This window comes from Equus caballus, chromosome 16 (genome assembly GCF_041296265.1).
Source record: "Equus caballus isolate H_3958 breed thoroughbred chromosome 16, TB-T2T, whole genome shotgun sequence".
Classification (NCBI taxonomy): Eukaryota; Metazoa; Chordata; class Mammalia; order Perissodactyla; family Equidae; genus Equus; species Equus caballus.
In genome coordinates, this window is record NC_091699.1 from 1,488,033 (window position 1) to 1,504,659 (window position 16,627).

Genomic DNA, 16,627 nt, shown 5'->3' on the forward strand with positions numbered 1-16,627 from the left:
CTTACAGCCTAGTGGGAACATCTCTTCCAAAGGCCTGTGAAACGCAGTTTCTTTGCAGGCCTGATCTGGCTGAAGTAGGACTTCTGCTCTGGGTGTGCTACTTTGCCCTAGAGCTGAAAGGCACAACGTGCAGGCTTCTTTCCAAGGGGCGAGTTGGGCCCCACAGCATCTTGCTTCCAGCTCTTTGGGAAGCTAAGAAACAACTCGCTCTGCACAGTGCTCTTACAGCCTACCGGGAACATCTCTTCCAAAGGCCTGTGAAACGCAGTTTCTTTGCAGGCCTGATCTGGCTGAAGTAGGACTTCTGCTCTGGGTGTGCTACTTTGCCCTAGAGCTGAAAGGCACAACGTGCAGGCTTCTTTCCAAAGGGCGAGTTGGGCCCCACAGCATCTTGCTTCCAGCTCTTTGGGAAGCTAAGAAACAACTCGCTCTGCACAGTGCTCTTACAGCCTACCGGGAACATCTCTTCCAAAGGCCTGTGAAATGCAGTTTCTTTGCAGGCCTGATCTGGCTGAAGTAGGACTTCTGCTCTGGGTGTGCTACTTTGCCCTAGAGCTGAAAGGCACAACGTGCAGGCTTCTTTCCAAAGGGCGAGCTGGGCCGCACAGCATCTTGCTTCCAGCTCTTTGGGAAGCTAAGAAACAACTCGCTCTGCACAGTGCTCTTACAGCCTACCGGGAACATCTCTTCCAAAGGCCTGTGAAACGCAGTTTCTTTGCAGGCCTGATCTGGCTGAAGTAGGACTTCTGCTCTGGGTGTGCTACTTTGCCCTAGAGCTGAAAGGCACAACGTGCAGGCTTCTTTCCAAAGGGCGAGTTGGGCCCCACAGCATCTTGCTTCCAGCTCTTTGGGAAGCTAAGAAACAACTCGCTCTGCACACTGCTCTTACAGTCTAGTGGGAACATCTCTTCCAAAGGCCTGTGAAACGCAGTTTCTTTGCAGGCCTGATCTGGCTGAAGTAGGACTTCTGCTCTGGGTTGCTACTTTGCCCTAGAGCTGAAAGGCACAACGTGCAGGCTTCTTTCCAAAGGGCGAGTTGGGCCCCACAGCATCTTGCTTCCACCTCTTTGGGAAGCTAAGAAACAACTCGCTCTGCACAGTGCTCTTACAGCCTAGTGGGAACATCTCTTCCAAAGGCCTGTAAACGCAGTTTCTTTGCAGGCCTGATATGGCTGAAGTAGGACTTCTGCTCTGGGTGTGCTACTTTGCCCTAGAGCTGAAAGGCACAACGTGCAGGCTTCTTTCCAAAGGGCGAGCTGGGCCCCACAGCATCTTGCTTCCAGCTCTTTGGGAAGCTAAGAAACAACTCGCTCTGCACAGTGCTCTTACAGCCTACCGGGAACATCTCTTCCAAAGGCCTGTGAAACGCAGTTTCTTTGCAGGCCTGATCTGGGTGAAGTAGGACATCTGCTCTGGTTGTCCTACTTTGCCCTACAGCTGAAAGGCACAACGTGCAGGCTTCTTTCCAAAGGGCGAGTTGGGCCCCACAGCATCTTGCTTCCAGCTCTTTGGGAAGCTAAGAAACAACTCGCTCTGCACAGTGCTCTTACAGCCTAGTGGGAACATCTCTTCCAAAGGCCTGTGAAACGCAGTTTCTTTGCAGGCCTGATCTGGCTGAAGTAGGACTTCTGCTCTGGGTGTGCTACTTTGCCCTAGAGCTGAAAGGCACAACGTGCAGGCTTCTTTCCAAAGGGCGAGTTGGGCCCCACAGCATCTTGCTTCCAGCTCTTTGGGAAGCTAAGAAACAACTCGCTCTGCACAGTGCTCTTACAGCCTACCGGGAACATCTCTTCCAAAGGCCTGTGAAACGCAGTTTCTTTGCAGGCCTGATCTGGCTGAAGTAGGACTTCTGCTCTGGGTGTGCTACTTTGCCCTAGAGCTGAAAGGCACAAGGTGCAGGCTTCTTTCCAAAGGGCGAGTTGGGCCCCAAAGCATCTTGCTTCCAGCTCTTTGGGAAGCTAAGAAACAACTCGCTCTGCACAGTGCTCTTACAGCCTACCGGGAACATCTCTTCCAAAGGCCTGTGAAACGCAGTTTCTTTGCAGGCCTGATCTGGCTGAAGTAGGACTTCTGCTCTGGGTGTGCTACTTTGCCCTAGAGCTGAAAGGCACAACGTGCAGGCTTCTTTCCAAAGGGCGAGCTGGGCCCCACAGCATCTTGCTTCCAGCTCTTTGGGAAGCTAAGAAACAACTCGCTCTGCACAGTGCTCTTACATCCTAGTGGGAACATCTCTTCCAAAGGCCTGTGAAACGCAGTTTCTTTGCAGGCCTGATCTGGGTGAAGTAGGACATCTGCTCTGGGTGTGCTACTTTGCCCTACAGCTGAAAGGCACAACGTGCAGGCTTCTTTCCAAAGGGCGAGTTGGGCCCCACAGCATCTTGCTTCCAGCTCTTTGGGAAGCTAAGAAACAACTCGCTCTGCACAGTGCTCTTACAGCCTAGTGGGAACATCTCTTCCAAAGGCCTGTGAAACGCAGTTTCTTTGCAGGCCTGATCTGGCTGAAGTAGGACTTCTGCTCTGTGTGTGCTACTTTGCCCTAGAGCTGAAAGGCACAACGTGCAGGCTTCTTTCCAAAGGGCGAGTTGGGCCCCACAGCATCTTGCTTCCAGCTCTTTGGGAAGCTAAGAAACAACTCGCTCTGCACAGTGCTCTTACAGCCTACCGGGAACATCTCTTCCAAAGGCCTGTGAAACGCAGTTTCTTTGCAGGCCTGATCTGGCTGAAGTAGGACTTCTGCTCTGGGTGTGCTACTTTGCCCTAGAGCTGAAAGGCACAACGTGCAGGCTTCTTTCCAAAGGGCGAGTTGGGCCCCACAGCATCTTGCTTCCAGCTCTTTGGGAAGCTAAGAAACAACTCGCTCTGCACAGTGCTCTTACAGCCTAGTGGTAACATGTCTTCCAAAGGCCTGTAAACGCAGTTTCTTTGCAGGCCTGATATGGCTGAAGTAGGACTTCTGCTCTGGGTGTGCTACTTTGCCCTAGAGCTGAAAGGCACAACGTGCAGGCTTCTTTCCAAAGGGCGAGTTGGGCCCCACAGCATCTTGCTTCCAGCTCTTTGGGAAGCTAAGAAACAACTCGCTCTGCACAGTGCTCTTACAGCCTAGTGGGAACATCTCTTCCAAAGGCCTGTGAAACGCAGTTTCTTTGCAGGCCTGATCTGGCTGAAGTAGGACTTCTGCTCTGGGTGTGCTACTTTGCCCTAGAGCTGAAAGGCACAACGTGCAGGCTTCTTTCCAAAGGGCGAGTTGGGCCCCACAGCATCTTGCTTCCAGCTCTTTGGGAAGCTAAGAAACAACTCGCTCTGCACAGTGCTCTTACAGACTAGTGGGAACATCTCTTCCAAAGGCCTGTGAAACGCAGTTTCTTTGCAGGCCTGATCTGGCTGAAGTAGGACTTCTGCTCTGGGTTGCTACTTTGCCCTAGAGCTGAAAGGCACAACGTGCAGGCTTCTTTCCAAAGGGCGAGTTGGGCCCCACAGCATCTTGCTTCCAGCTCTTTGGGAAGCTAAGAAACAACTCGCTCTGCACAGTGCTCTTACAGCCTAGTGGGAACATCTCTTCCAAAGGCCTGTAAACGCAGTTTCTTTGCAGGCCTGATCTGGCTGAAGTAGGACTTCTGCTCTGGGTGTGCTACTTTGCCCTAGAGCTGAAAGGCACAACGTGCAGGCTTCTTTCCAAAGGGCGAGTTGGGCCCCACAGCATCTTGCTTCCAGCTCTTTGGGAAGCTAATAAACAACTCGCTCTGCACAGTGCTCTTACAGCCTAGTGGGAACATCTCTTCCAAAGGCCTGTGAAACGCAGTTTCTTTGCAGGCCTGATCTGGCTGAAGTAGGACTTCGGCTCTGGGTGTGCTACTTTGCCCTAGAGCTGAAAGGCACAACGTGCAGGCTTCTTTCCAAAGGGCGAGTTGGGCCCCACAGCATCTTGCTTCCACCTCTTTGGGAAGCTAAGAAACAACTCGCTCTGCACAGTGCTCTTATACCCTACCGGGAACATCTCTGCCAAAGGCCTGTGAAACGCAGTTTCTTTGCAGGCCTGATCTGGCTGAAGTAGGACTTCTGCTCTGGGTGTGCTACTTTGCCCTAGAGCTGAAAGGCACAACGTGCAGGCTTCTTTCCAAAGGGCGAGTTGGGCCCCACAGCATCTTGCTTCCAGCTCTTTGGGAAGCTAAGAAACAACTCGCTCTGCACAGTGCTCTTACAGCCTACCGGGAACATCTCTTCCAAAGGCCTGTGAAACGCAGTTTCTTTGCAGGCCTGATCTGGATGAAGTAGGACTTCTGCTCTGGGTGTGCTACTTTGCCCTAGAGCTGAAAGGCACAACGTGCAGGCTTCTTTCCAAAGGCCGAGTTGGGCCCCACAGCATCTTGCTTCCAGCTCTTTGGGAAGCTAAGAAACAACTCGCTCTGCACAGTGCTCTTACAGCCTACCAGGAACATCTCTTCCAAAGGCCTGTGAAATGCAGTTTCTTTGCAGGCCTGATCTGGCTGAAGTAGGACTTCTGCTCTGGGTGTGCTACTTTGCCCTAGAGCTGAAAGGCACAACGTGCAGGCTTCTTTCCAAAGGGCGAGTTGGGCCCCACAGCATCTTGCTTCCAGCTCTTTGGGAAGCTAAGAAACAACTCGCTCTGCACAGTGCTCTTACAGCCTAGTGGGAACATCTCGTCCAAAGCCCTGTGAAACGCAGTTTCTTTGCAGGCCTGATCTGGCTGAAGTAGGACTTCTGCTCTGGGTGTGCTACTTTGCCCCAGAGCTGAAAGGCACAACGTGCATGCTTCTTTCCAAAGTTCGAGTTGGGCCCCACAGCATCTTGCTTCCAGCTCTTTGGGAAGCTAAGAAACAACTCGCTCTGCACAGTGCTCTTACAGCCTACCGGGAACATGTCTTCCAAAGGCCTGTGAAACGCAGTTTCTTTGCAGGCCTGATCTGGCTGAAGTAGGACTTCTGCTCTGATTGTGCTACTTTGCCCTAGAGCTGAAAGGCACAACGTGCAGGCTTCTTTCCAAAGGGCGAGTTGGGCCCCACAGCATCTGGCTTCCAGCTCTTTGGGAAGCTAAGAAACAACTCGCTCTGCACAGTGCTCTTACAGCCTACCGGGAACATGTCTTCCAAAGGCCTGTAAACGCAGTTTCTTTGCAGGCCTGATCTGGCTGTAGTAGGACTTCTGCTCTGGGTGTGCTACTTTGCCCTAGAGCTGAAAGGCACAACGTGCAGGCTTCTTTCCAAAGGGCGAGTTGGGCCCCACAGCATCTTGCTTCCAGCTCTTTGGGAAGCTAAGAAACAACTCGCTCTGCACAGTGCTCTTACAGCCTACCGGGAACGTCTCTTCCAAAGGCCTGTGAAACGCAGTTTCTTTGCAGGCCTGATCTGGCTGAAGTAGGACTTCTGCTCTGGGTGTGCTACTTTGCCCTAGAGCTGAAAGGCACAACGTGCAGGCTTCTTTCCAAAGGGCGAGTTGGGCCCCACAGCATCTTGCTTCCAGCTCTTTGGGAAGCTAAGAAACAACTCGCTCTGCACAGAGCTCTTACAGCCTACCGGGAACATCTCTTCCAAAGGCCTGTGAAACGCAGTTTCTTTGCAGGCCTGATCTGGCTGAAGTAGGACTTCTGCTCTGGGTGTGCTACTTTGCCCTAGAGCTGAAAGGCACAACGTGCAGGCTTCTTTCCAAAGGGCGAGCTGGGCCCCACAGCATCTTGCTTCCAGCTCTTTGGGAAGCTAAGAAACAACTCGCTCTGCACAGTGCTCTTACAGCCTAGTGGGAACATCTCTTCCAAAGGCCTGTGAAACGCAGTTTCTTTGCAGGCCTGATCTGGGTGAAGTAGGACATCTGCTCTGGGTGTGCTACTTTGCCCTACAGCTGAAAGGCACAACGTGCAGGCTTCTTTCCAAAGGGCGAGTTGGGCCCCTACAGCATCTTGCTTCCAGCTCTTTGGGAAGCTAAGAAACAACTCGCTCTGCACAGTGCTCTTACAGCCTAGTGGGAACATCTCTTCCAAAGGCCTGTGAAACGCAGTTTCTTTGCAGGCCTGATCTGGCTGAAGTAGGACTTCTGCTCTGTGTGTGCTACTTTGCCCTAGAGCTGAAAGGCACAACGTGCAGGCTTCTTTCCAAAGGGCGAGTTGGGCCCCACAGCATCTTGCTTCCAGCTCTTTGGGAAGCTAAGAAACAACTCGCTCTGCACAGTGCTCTTACAGCCTACCGGGAACATCTCTTCCAAAGGCCTGTGAAACGCAGTTTCTTTGCAGGCCTGATCTGGCTGAAGTAGGACTTCTGCTCGGGGTGTGCTACTTTGCCCTAGAGCTGAAAGGCACAACGTGCAGTCTTCTTTCCAAAGGGCGAGTTGGGCCCCACAGCATCTTGCTTCCAGCTCTTTGGGAAGCTAAGAAACAACTCGCTCTGCACAGTGCTCTTACAGCCTACCGGGAACATCTCTTCCAAAGGCCTGTGAAACGCAGTTTCTTTGCAGGCCTGATCTGGCTGAAGTAGGACTAGTGCTCTGGGTGTGCTACTTTGCCCTAGAGCTGAAAGGCACAACGTGCAGGCTTCTTTCCAAAGGGCGAGTTGGGCCCCACAGCATCTTGCTTCCAGCTCTTTGGGAAGCTAAGAAACAACTCGCTCTGCACAGTGCTCTTACAGCCTACCGGGAACATCTCTTCCAAAGGCCTGTGAAACGCAGTTTCTTTGCAGGCCTGATCTGGCTGAAGTAGGACTTCTGCTCTGGGTGTGCTACTTTGCCCTAGAGCTGAAAGGCACAACGTGCAGGCTTCTTTCCAAAGGGCGAGTTGGGCCCCACAGCATCTTGCTTCCAGCTCTTTGGGAAGCTAAGAAACAACTCGCTCTGCACAGTGCTCTTACAGCCTAGTGGGAACATCTCTTCCAAAGGCCTGTGAAACGCAGTTTCTTTGCAGGCCTGATCTGGCTGAAGTAGGACTTCTGCTCTGGGTGTGCTACTTTGCCCTAGAGCTGAAAGGCACAACGTGCAGGCTTCTTTCCAAAGGGCGAGTTGGGCCCCACAGCATCTTGCTTCCAGCTCTTTGGGAAGCTAAGAAACAACTCGCTCTGCACAGTGCTCTTACAGCCTACCGGGAACATCTCTTCCAAAGGCCTGTGAAACGCAGTTTCTTTGCAGGCCTGATCTGGCTGAAGTAGGACTTCTGCTCTGGGTGTGCTACTTTGCCCTAGAGCTGAAAGGCACAACGTGCAGGCTTCTTTCCAAAGGGCGAGTTGGGCCCCACAGCATCTTGCTTCCAGCTCTTTGGGAAGCTAAGAAACAACTCGCTCTGCACAGTGCTCTTACAGCCTACCGGGAACATCTCTTCCAAAGGCCTGTGAAATGCAGTTTCTTTGCAGGCCTGATCTGGCTGAAGTAGGACTTCTGCTCTGGGTGTGCTACTTTGCCCTAGAGCTGAAAGGCACAACGTGCAGGCTTCTTTCCAAAGGCCGAGTTGGGCCGCACAGCATCTTGCTTCCAGCTCTTTGGGAAGCTAAGAAACAACTCGCTCTGCACAGTGCTCTTACAGCCTACCGGGAACATCTCTTCCAAAGGCCTGTGAAACGCAGTTTCTTTGCAGGCCTGATCTGGCTGAAGTAGGACTTCTGCTCTGGGTGTGCTACTTTGCCCTAGAGCTGAAAGGCACAACGTGCAGGCTTCTTTCCAAAGGGCGAGTTGGGCCCCACAGCATCTTGCTTCCAGCTCTTTGGGAAGCTAAGAAACAACTCGCTCTGCACACTGCTCTTACAGTCTAGTGGGAACATCTCTTCCAAAGGCCTGTGAAACGCAGTTTCTTTGCAGGCCTGATCTGGCTGAAGTAGGACTTCTGCTCTGGGTTGCTACTTTGCCCTAGAGCTGAAAGGCACAACGTGCAGGCTTCTTTCCAAAGGGCGAGTTGGGCCCCACAGCATCTTGCTTCCACCTCTTTGGGAAGCTAAGAAACAACTCGCTCTGCACAGTGCTCTTACAGCCTAGTGGGAACATCTCTTCCAAAGGACTGTAAACGCAGTTTCTTTGCAGGCCTGATATGGCTGAAGTAGGACTTCTGCTCTGGGTGTGCTACTTTGCCCTAGAGCTGAAAGGCACAACGTGCAGGCTTCTTTCCAAAGGGCGAGTTGGGCCCCACAGCATCTTGCTTCCAGCTCTTTGGGAAGCTAAGAAACAACTCGCTCTGCACAGTGCTCTTACAGCCTACCGGGAACATCTCTTCCAAAGGCCTGTGAAATGCTGTTTCTTTGCAGGCCTGATCTGGCTGAAGTAGGACTTCTGCTCTGATTGTGCTACTTTGCCCTAGAGCTGAAAGGCACAACGTGCAGGCTTCTTTCCAAAGGGCGAGTTGGGCCCCACAGCATCTTGCTTCCAGCTCTTTGGGAAGCTAAGAAACAACTCGCTCTGCACAGTGCTCTTACAGCCTACCGGGAACATCTCTTCCAAAGGCCTGTGAAACGCAGTTTCTTTGCAGGCCTGATCTGGCTGAAGTAGGACTTCTGCTCTGGGTGTGCTACTTTGCCCTAGAACTGAAAGGCACAACGTGCAGGCTTCTTTCCAAAGGGCGAGCTGGGCCCCACAGCATCTTGCTTCCAGCTCTTTGGGAAGCTAAGAAACAACTCGCTCTGCACAGTGCTCTTACAGCCTACCGGGAACATCTCTTCCAAAGGCCTGTGAAACGCAGTTTCTTTGCAGGCCTGATCTGGGTGAAGTAGGACATCTGCTCTGGGTGTCCTACTTTGCCCTACAGCTGAAAGGCACAACGTGCAGGCTTCTTTCCAAAGGGCGAGTTGGGCCCCACAGCATCTTGCTTCCAGCTCTTTGGGAAGCTAAGAAACAACTCGCTCTGCACAGTGCTCTTACAGCCTAGTGGGAACATCTCTTCCAAAGGCCTGTGAAACGCAGTTTCTTTGCAGGCCTGATCTGGCTGAAGTAGGACTTCTGCTCTGGGTGTGCTACTTTGCCCTAGAGCTGAAAGGCACAAGGTGCAGGCTTCTTTCCAAAGGCCGAGTTGGGCCGCACAGCATCTTGCTTCCAGCTCTTTGGGAAGCTAAGAAACAACTCGCTCTGCACAGTGCTCTTACAGCCTACCGGGAACATCTCTTCCAAAGGCCTGTGAAACGCAGTTTCTTTGCAGGCCTGATCTGGCTGAAGTAGGACTTCTGCTCTGGGTGTGCTACTTTGCCCTAGAGCTGAAAGGCACAACGTGCAGGCTTCTTTCCAAAGGGCGAGTTGGGCCCCACAGCATCTTGCTTCCAGCTCTTTGGGAAGCTAAGAAACAACTCGCTCTGCACACTGCTCTTACAGTCTAGTGGGAACATCTCTTCCAAAGGCCTGTGAAACGCAGTTTCTTTGCAGGCCTGATCTGGCTGAAGTAGGACTTCTGCTCTGGGTTGCTACTTTGCCCTAGAGCTGAAAGGCACAACGTGCAGGCTTCTTTCCAAAGGGCGAGTTGGGCCCCACAGCATCTTGCTTCCACCTCTTTGGGAAGCTAAGAAACAACTCGCTCTGCACAGTGCTCTTACAGCCTAGTGGGAACATCTCTTCCAAAGGCCTGTAAACGCAGTTTCTTTGCAGGCCTGATATGGCTGAAGTAGGACTTCTGCTCTGGGTGTGCTACTTTGCCCTAGAGCTGAAAGGCACAACGTGCAGGCTTCTTTCCAAAGGGCGAGCTGGGCCCCACAGCATCTTGCTTCCAGCTCTTTGGGAAGCTAAGAAACAACTCGCTCTGCACAGTGCTCTTACAGCCTACCGGGAACATCTCTTCCAAAGGCCTGTGAAACGCAGTTTCTTTGCAGGCCTGATCTGGGTGAAGTAGGACATCTGCTCTGGGTGTCCTACTTTGCCCTACAGCTGAAAGGCACAACGTGCAGGCTTCTTTCCAAAGGGCGAGTTGGGCCCCACAGCATCTTGCTTCCAGCTCTTTGGGAAGCTAAGAAACAACTCGCTCTGCACAGTGCTCTTACAGCCTAGTGGGAACATCTCTTCCAAAGGCCTGTGAAACGCAGTTTCTTTGCAGGCCTGATCTGGCTGAAGTAGGACTTCTGCTCTGGGTGTGCTACTTTGCCCTAGAGCTGAAAGGCACAACGTGCAGGCTTCTTTCCAAAGGGCGAGTTGGGCCCCACAGCATCTTGCTTCCAGCTCTTTGGGAAGCTAAGAAACAACTCGCTCTGCACAGTGCTCTTACAGCCTACCGGGAACATCTCTTCCAAAGGCCTGTGAAACGCAGTTTCTTTGCAGGCCTGATCTGGCTGAAGTAGGACTTCTGCTCTGGGTGTGCTACTTTGCCCTAGAGCTGAAAGGCACAAGGTGCAGGCTTCTTTCCAAAGGGCGAGTTGGGCCCCAAAGCATCTTGCTTCCAGCTCTTTGGGAAGCTAAGAAACAACTCGCTCTGCACAGTGCTCTTACAGCCTACCGGGAACATCTCTTCCAAAGGCCTGTGAAACGCAGTTTCTTTGCAGGCCTGATCTGGCTGAAGTAGGACTTCTGCTCTGGGTGTGCTACTTTGCCCTAGAGCTGAAAGGCACAACGTGCAGGCTTCTTTCCAAAGGGCGAGCTGGGCCCCACAGCATCTTGCTTCCAGCTCTTTGGGAAGCTAAGAAACAACTCGCTCTGCACAGTGCTCTTACATCCTAGTGGGAACATCTCTTCCAAAGGCCTGTGAAACGCAGTTTCTTTGCAGGCCTGATCTGGGTGAAGTAGGACATCTGCTCTGGGTGTGCTACTTTGCCCTACAGCTGAAAGGCACAACGTGCAGGCTTCTTTCCAAAGGGCGAGTTGGGCCCCACAGCATCTTGCTTCCAGCTCTTTGGGAAGCTAAGAAACAACTCGCTCTGCACAGTGCTCTTACAGCCTAGTGGGAACATCTCTTCCAAAGGCCTGTGAAACGCAGTTTCTTTGCAGGCCTGATCTGGCTGAAGTAGGACTTCTGCTCTGTGTGTGCTACTTTGCCCTAGAGCTGAAAGGCACAACGTGCAGGCTTCTTTCCAAAGGGCGAGTTGGGCCCCACAGCATCTTGCTTCCAGCTCTTTGGGAAGCTAAGAAACAACTCGCTCTGCACAGTGCTCTTACAGCCTACCGGGAACATCTCTTCCAAAGGCCTGTGAAACGCAGTTTCTTTGCAGGCCTGATCTGGCTGAAGTAGGACTTCTGCTCTGGGTGTGCTACTTTGCCCTAGAGCTGAAAGGCACAACGTGCAGGCTTCTTTCCAAAGGGCGAGTTGGGCCCCACAGCATCTTGCTTCCAGCTCGTTGGGAAGCTAAGAAACAACTCGCTCTGCACAGTGCTCTTACAGCCTACCGGGAACATCTCTTCCAAAGGCCTGTGAAACGCAGTTTCTTTGCAGGCCTGATCTGGCTGAAGTAGGACTAGTGCTCTGGGTGTGCTACTTTGCCCTAGAGCTGAAAGGCACAACGTGCAGGCTTCTTTCCAAAGGGCGAGTTGGGCCCCACAGCATCTTGCTTCCAGCTCTTTGGGAAGCTAAGAAACAACTCGCTCTGCACAGTGCTCTTACAGCCTACCGGGAACATCTCTTCCAAAGGCCTGTGAAACGCAGTTTCTTTGCAGGCCTGATCTGGCTGAAGTAGGACTTCTGCTCTGGGTGTGCTACTTTGCCCTAGAGCTGAAAGGCACAACGTGCAGGCTTCTTTCCAAAGGGCGAGTTGGGCCCCACAGCATCTTGCTTCCAGCTCTTTGGGAAGCTAAGAAACAACTCGCTCTGCACAGTGCTCTTACAGCCTAGTGGGAACATCTCTTCCAAAGGCCTGTGAAACGCAGTTTCTTTGCAGGCCTGATCTGGCTGAAGTAGGACTTCTGCTCTGGGTGTGCTACTTTGCCCTAGAGCTGAAAGGCACAACGTGCAGGCTTCTTTCCAAAGGGCGAGTTGGGCCCCACAGCATCTTGCTTCCAGCTCTTTGGGAAGCTAAGAAACAACTCGCTCTGCACAGTGCTCTTACAGCCTACCGGGAACATCTCTTCCAAAGGCCTGTGAAACGCAGTTTCTTTGCAGGCCTGATCTGGCTGAAGTAGGACTTCTGCTCTGGGTGTGCTACTTTGCCCTAGAGCTGAAAGGCACAACGTGCAGGCTTCTTTCCAAAGGGCGAGTTGGGCCCCACAGCATCTTGCTTCCAGCTCTTTGGGAAGCTAAGAAACAACTCGCTCTGCACAGTGCTCTTACAGCCTACCGGGAACATCTCTTCCAAAGGCCTGTGAAATGCAGTTTCTTTGCAGGCCTGATCTGGCTGAAGTAGGACTTCTGCTCTGGGTGTGCTACTTTGCCCTAGAGCTGAAAGGCACAACGTGCAGGCTTCTTTCCAAAGGCCGAGTTGGGCCGCACAGCATCTTGCTTCCAGCTCTTTGGGAAGCTAAGAAACAACTCGCTCTGCACAGTGCTCTTACAGCCTACCGGGAACATCTCTTCCAAAGGCCTGTGAAACGCAGTTTCTTTGCAGGCCTGATCTGGCTGAAGTAGGACTTCTGCTCTGGGTGTGCTACTTTGCCCTAGAGCTGAAAGGCACAACGTGCAGGCTTATTTCCAAAGGGCGAGTTGGGCCCCACAGCATCTTGCTTCCAGCTCTTTGGGAAGCTAAGAAACAACTCGCTCTGCACAGTGCTCTTACAGCCTACTGGGAACATGTCTTCCAAAGGCCTGTGAAACGCAGTTTCTTTACAGACCTGTTCTGGCGGAAGTAGGACTTCTGCTCTGGGTGTGCTACTTTGCCCTAGAGCTGAAAGGCACAACGTGCAGGCTTCTTTCCAAAGGGCGAGTTGGGCCCCTCAGCATCTTGCTTCCAGCTCTTTGGGAAGCTAAGAAACAACTCGCTCTGCACAGTGCTCTTACAGCCTACCGGGAACATCTCTTCCAAAGGCCTGTGAAACGCAGTTTCTTTGCAGGCCTGATCTGGCTAAGGTACGACTTCTGCTCTGGGTGTGCTACTTTGCCCTAGAGCTGAAAGGCACAACGTGCAGGCTTCTTTCCAAAGGGCGAGTTGGGCCCCACAGCATCTTGCTTCCAGCTCTTTGGGAAGCTAAGAAACAACTCGCTCTGCACAGTGCTCTTACAGACTAGTGGGAACATCTCTTCCAAAGGCCTGTGAAACGCAGTTTCTTTGCAGGCCTGATCTGGCTGAAGTAGGACTTCTGCTCTGGGTGTGCTACTTTGCCCTAGAGCTGAAAGGCACAACGTGCAGGCTTCTTTCCAAAGGGCGAGTTGGGCCCCACAGCATCTTGCTTCCAGCTCTTTGGGAAGCTAAGAAACAACTCGCTCTGCACAGTGCTCTTACAGCCTTGAGGGAACATATCTTCCAAAGGCCTGTGAAACGCAGTTTCTTTGCTGGCCTGATCTGGCTGAAGTAGGACTTCTGCTCTGGGTGTGCTACTTTGCCCTAGAGCTGAAAGGCACAACGTGCAGGCTTCTTTCCAAAGGGCGAGTTGGGCCCCACAGCATCTTGCTTCCAGCTCTTTGGGAAGCTAAGAAACAACTCGCTCTGCACAGTGCTCTTACAGCCTTGTGGGAACATCTCTTCCAAAGGCCTGTGAAACGCAGTTTCTTTGCAGGCCTGATCTGGCTGAAGTAGGACTTCTACTCTGGGTGTGCTACTTTGCCCTAGAGCTGAAAGGCACAACGTGCAGGCTTCTTTCCAAAGGGCGAGTTGGGCCCCACAGCATCTTGCTTGCAGCTCTTTGGGAAGCTAAGAAACAACTCGCTCTGCACAGTGCTCTTACAGCCTACCGGGAACATCTCTTCCAAAGGCCTGTGAAACGCAGTTTCTTTGCAGGCCTGATCTGGCTGAAGTCGGACTTCTGCTCTGCGTGTGCTACTTTGCCCTAGAGCTGAAAGGCACAACGTGCAGGCTTCTTTCCAAAGGGCGAGTTGGGCCCCACAGCATCTTGCTTCCAGCTCTTTGGGAAGCTAAGAAACAACTCGCTCTGCACAGTGCTCTTACAGCCTACCGGGAACATCTCTTCCAAAGGCCTGTGAAACGCAGTTTCTTTGCAGGCCTGATCTGGCTGAAGTAGGACTTCTGCTCTGGGTGTGCTACTTTGCCCTAGAGCTGAAAGGCACAACGTGCAGGCTTCTTTCCAAAGGGCGAGTTGGGCCCCACAGCATCTTGCTTCCAGCTCTTTGGGAAGCTAAGAAACAACTCGCTCTGCACAGTGCTCTTACAGCCTACCGGGAACATCTCTTCCAAAGGCCTGTGAAACGCAGTTTCTTTGCAGGCCTGATCTGGCTGAAGTAGGACTTCTGCTCTGGGTGTGCTACTTTGCCCTAGAGCTGAAAGGCACAACGTGCAGGCTTCTTTCCAAAGGGCGAGTTGGGCCCCACAGCATCTTGCTTCCAGCTCTTTGGGAAGCTAAGAAACAACTCGCTCTGCACAGTGCTCTTACAGCCTACGGGGAACATCTCTTCCAAAGGCCTGTGAAACGCAGTTTCTTTGCAGGCCTGATCTGGCTAAGGTACGACTTCTGCTCTGGGAGTGCTACTTTGCCCTAGAGCTGAAAGGCACAACGTGCAGGCTTCTTTCCAAAGGGCGAGTTGGGCCCCACAGCATCTTGCTTCCAGCTCTTTGGGAAGCTAAGAAACAACTCGCTCTGCACAGTGCTCTTACAGCCTACCGGGAACATCTCTTCCAAAGGCCTGTGAAACGCAGTTTCTTTGCAGGCCTGATCTGGCTGAAGTAGGACTTCTGCTCTGGGTGTGCTACTTTGCCCTAGAGCTGAAAGGCACAACGTGCAGGCTTCTTTCCAAAGGGCGAGTTGGGCCCCACAGCATCTTGCTTCCAGCTCTTTGGGAAGCTAAGAAACAACTCGCTCTGCACAGTGCTCTTACAGCCTACCGGGAACATCTCTTCCAAAGGCCTGTGAAACGCAGTTTCTTTGCAGGCCTGATCTGGCTGAAGTAGGACTTCTGCTCTGGGTGTGCTACTTTGCCCTAGAGCTGAAAGGCACAACGTGCAGGCTTCTTTCCAAAGGGCGAGTTGGGCCCCACAGCATCTTGCTTCCAGCTCTTTGGGAAGCTAAGAAACAACTCGCTCTGCACAGTGCTCTTACAGCCTACCGTGAACATCTCTTCCAAAGGCCTGTGAAACGCAGTTTCTTTGCAGGCCTGATCTGGCTGAATTAGGACTTCTGCTCTGCGTGTGCTACTTTGCCCTAGAGCTGAAAGGCACAACGTGCAGGCTTCTTTCCAAAGGGCGAGTTGGGCCCCACAGCATCTTGCTTCCAGCTCTTTGGGAAGCTAAGAAACAACTCGCTCTGCACAGTGCTCTTACAGCCTAGTGGGAACATCTCTTCCAAAGGCCTGTGAAACGCAGTTTCTTTGCAGGCCTGATCTGGCTGAAGTAGGACTTCTGCTCTGGGTGTGCTACTTTGCCCTAGAGCTGAAAGGCACAACGTGCAGGCTTATTTCCAAAGGGCGAGTTGGGCCCCACAGCATCTTGCTTCCAGCTCTTTGGGAAGCTAAGAAACAACTCGCTCTGCACAGTGCTCTTACAGCCTACCGGGAACATGTCTTCCAAAGGCCTGTGAAACGCAGTTTCTTTACAGACCTGATCTGGCTGAAGTAGGACTTCTGCTCTGGGTGTGCTACTTTGCCCTAGAGCTGAAAGGCACAACGTGCAGGCTTCTTTCCAAAGGGCGAGTTGGGCCCCACAGCATCTTGCTTCCAGCTCTTTGGGAAGCTAAGAAACAACTCGCTCTGCACAGTGCTCTTACAGCCTACGGGGAACATGTCTTCCAAAGGCCTGTGAAACGCAGTTTCTTTGCAGGCCTGATCTGGCTGAATTAGGACTTCTGCTCTGCGTGTGCTACTTTGCCCTAGAGCTGAAAGGCACAACGTGCAGGCTTCTTTCCAAAGGGCGAGTTGGGCCCCACAGCATCTTGCTTGCAGCTCTTTGGGAAGCTAAGAAACAACTCGCTCTGCACAGTGCTCTTACAGCCTAGTGGGAACATCTCTTCCAAAGGCCTGTGAAACGCAGTTTCTTTGCAGGCCTGATCTGGCTGAAGTAGGACTTCTGCTCTGGGTGTGCTACTTTGCCCTAGAGCTGAAAGGCACAACGTGCAGGCTTATTTCCAAAGGGCGAGTTGGGCCCCACAGCATCTTGCTTCCAGCTCTTTGGGAAGCTAAGAAACAACTCGCTCTGCACAGTGCTCTTACAGCCTACGGGGAACATCTCTTCCAAAGGCCTGTGAAACGCAGTTTCTTTGCAGGCCTGATCTGGCTAAGGTACGACTTCTGCTCTGGGTGTGCTACTTTGCCCTAGAGCTGAAAGGCACAACGTTCAGGCTTCTTTCCAAAGGGCGAGTTGGGCCCCACAGCATCTTGCTTCCAGCTCTTTGGGAAGCTAAGAAACAACTCGCTCTGCACAGTGCTCTTACAGCCTACCGGGAACATCTCTTCCAAAGGCCTGTGAAACGCAGTTTCTTTGCAGGCCTGATCTGGCTGAAGTAGGACTTCTGCTCTGGGTGTGCTACTTTGCCCTAGAGCTGAAAGGCACAACGTGCAGGCTTCTTTCCAAAGGGCGAGTTGGGCCCCACAGCATCTTGCTTCCAGCTCTTTGGGAAGCTAAGAAACAACTCGCTCTGCACAGTGCTCTTACAGCCTAGTGGGAACATCTCTTCCAAAGGCCTGTGAAACGCAGTTTCTTTGCAGGCC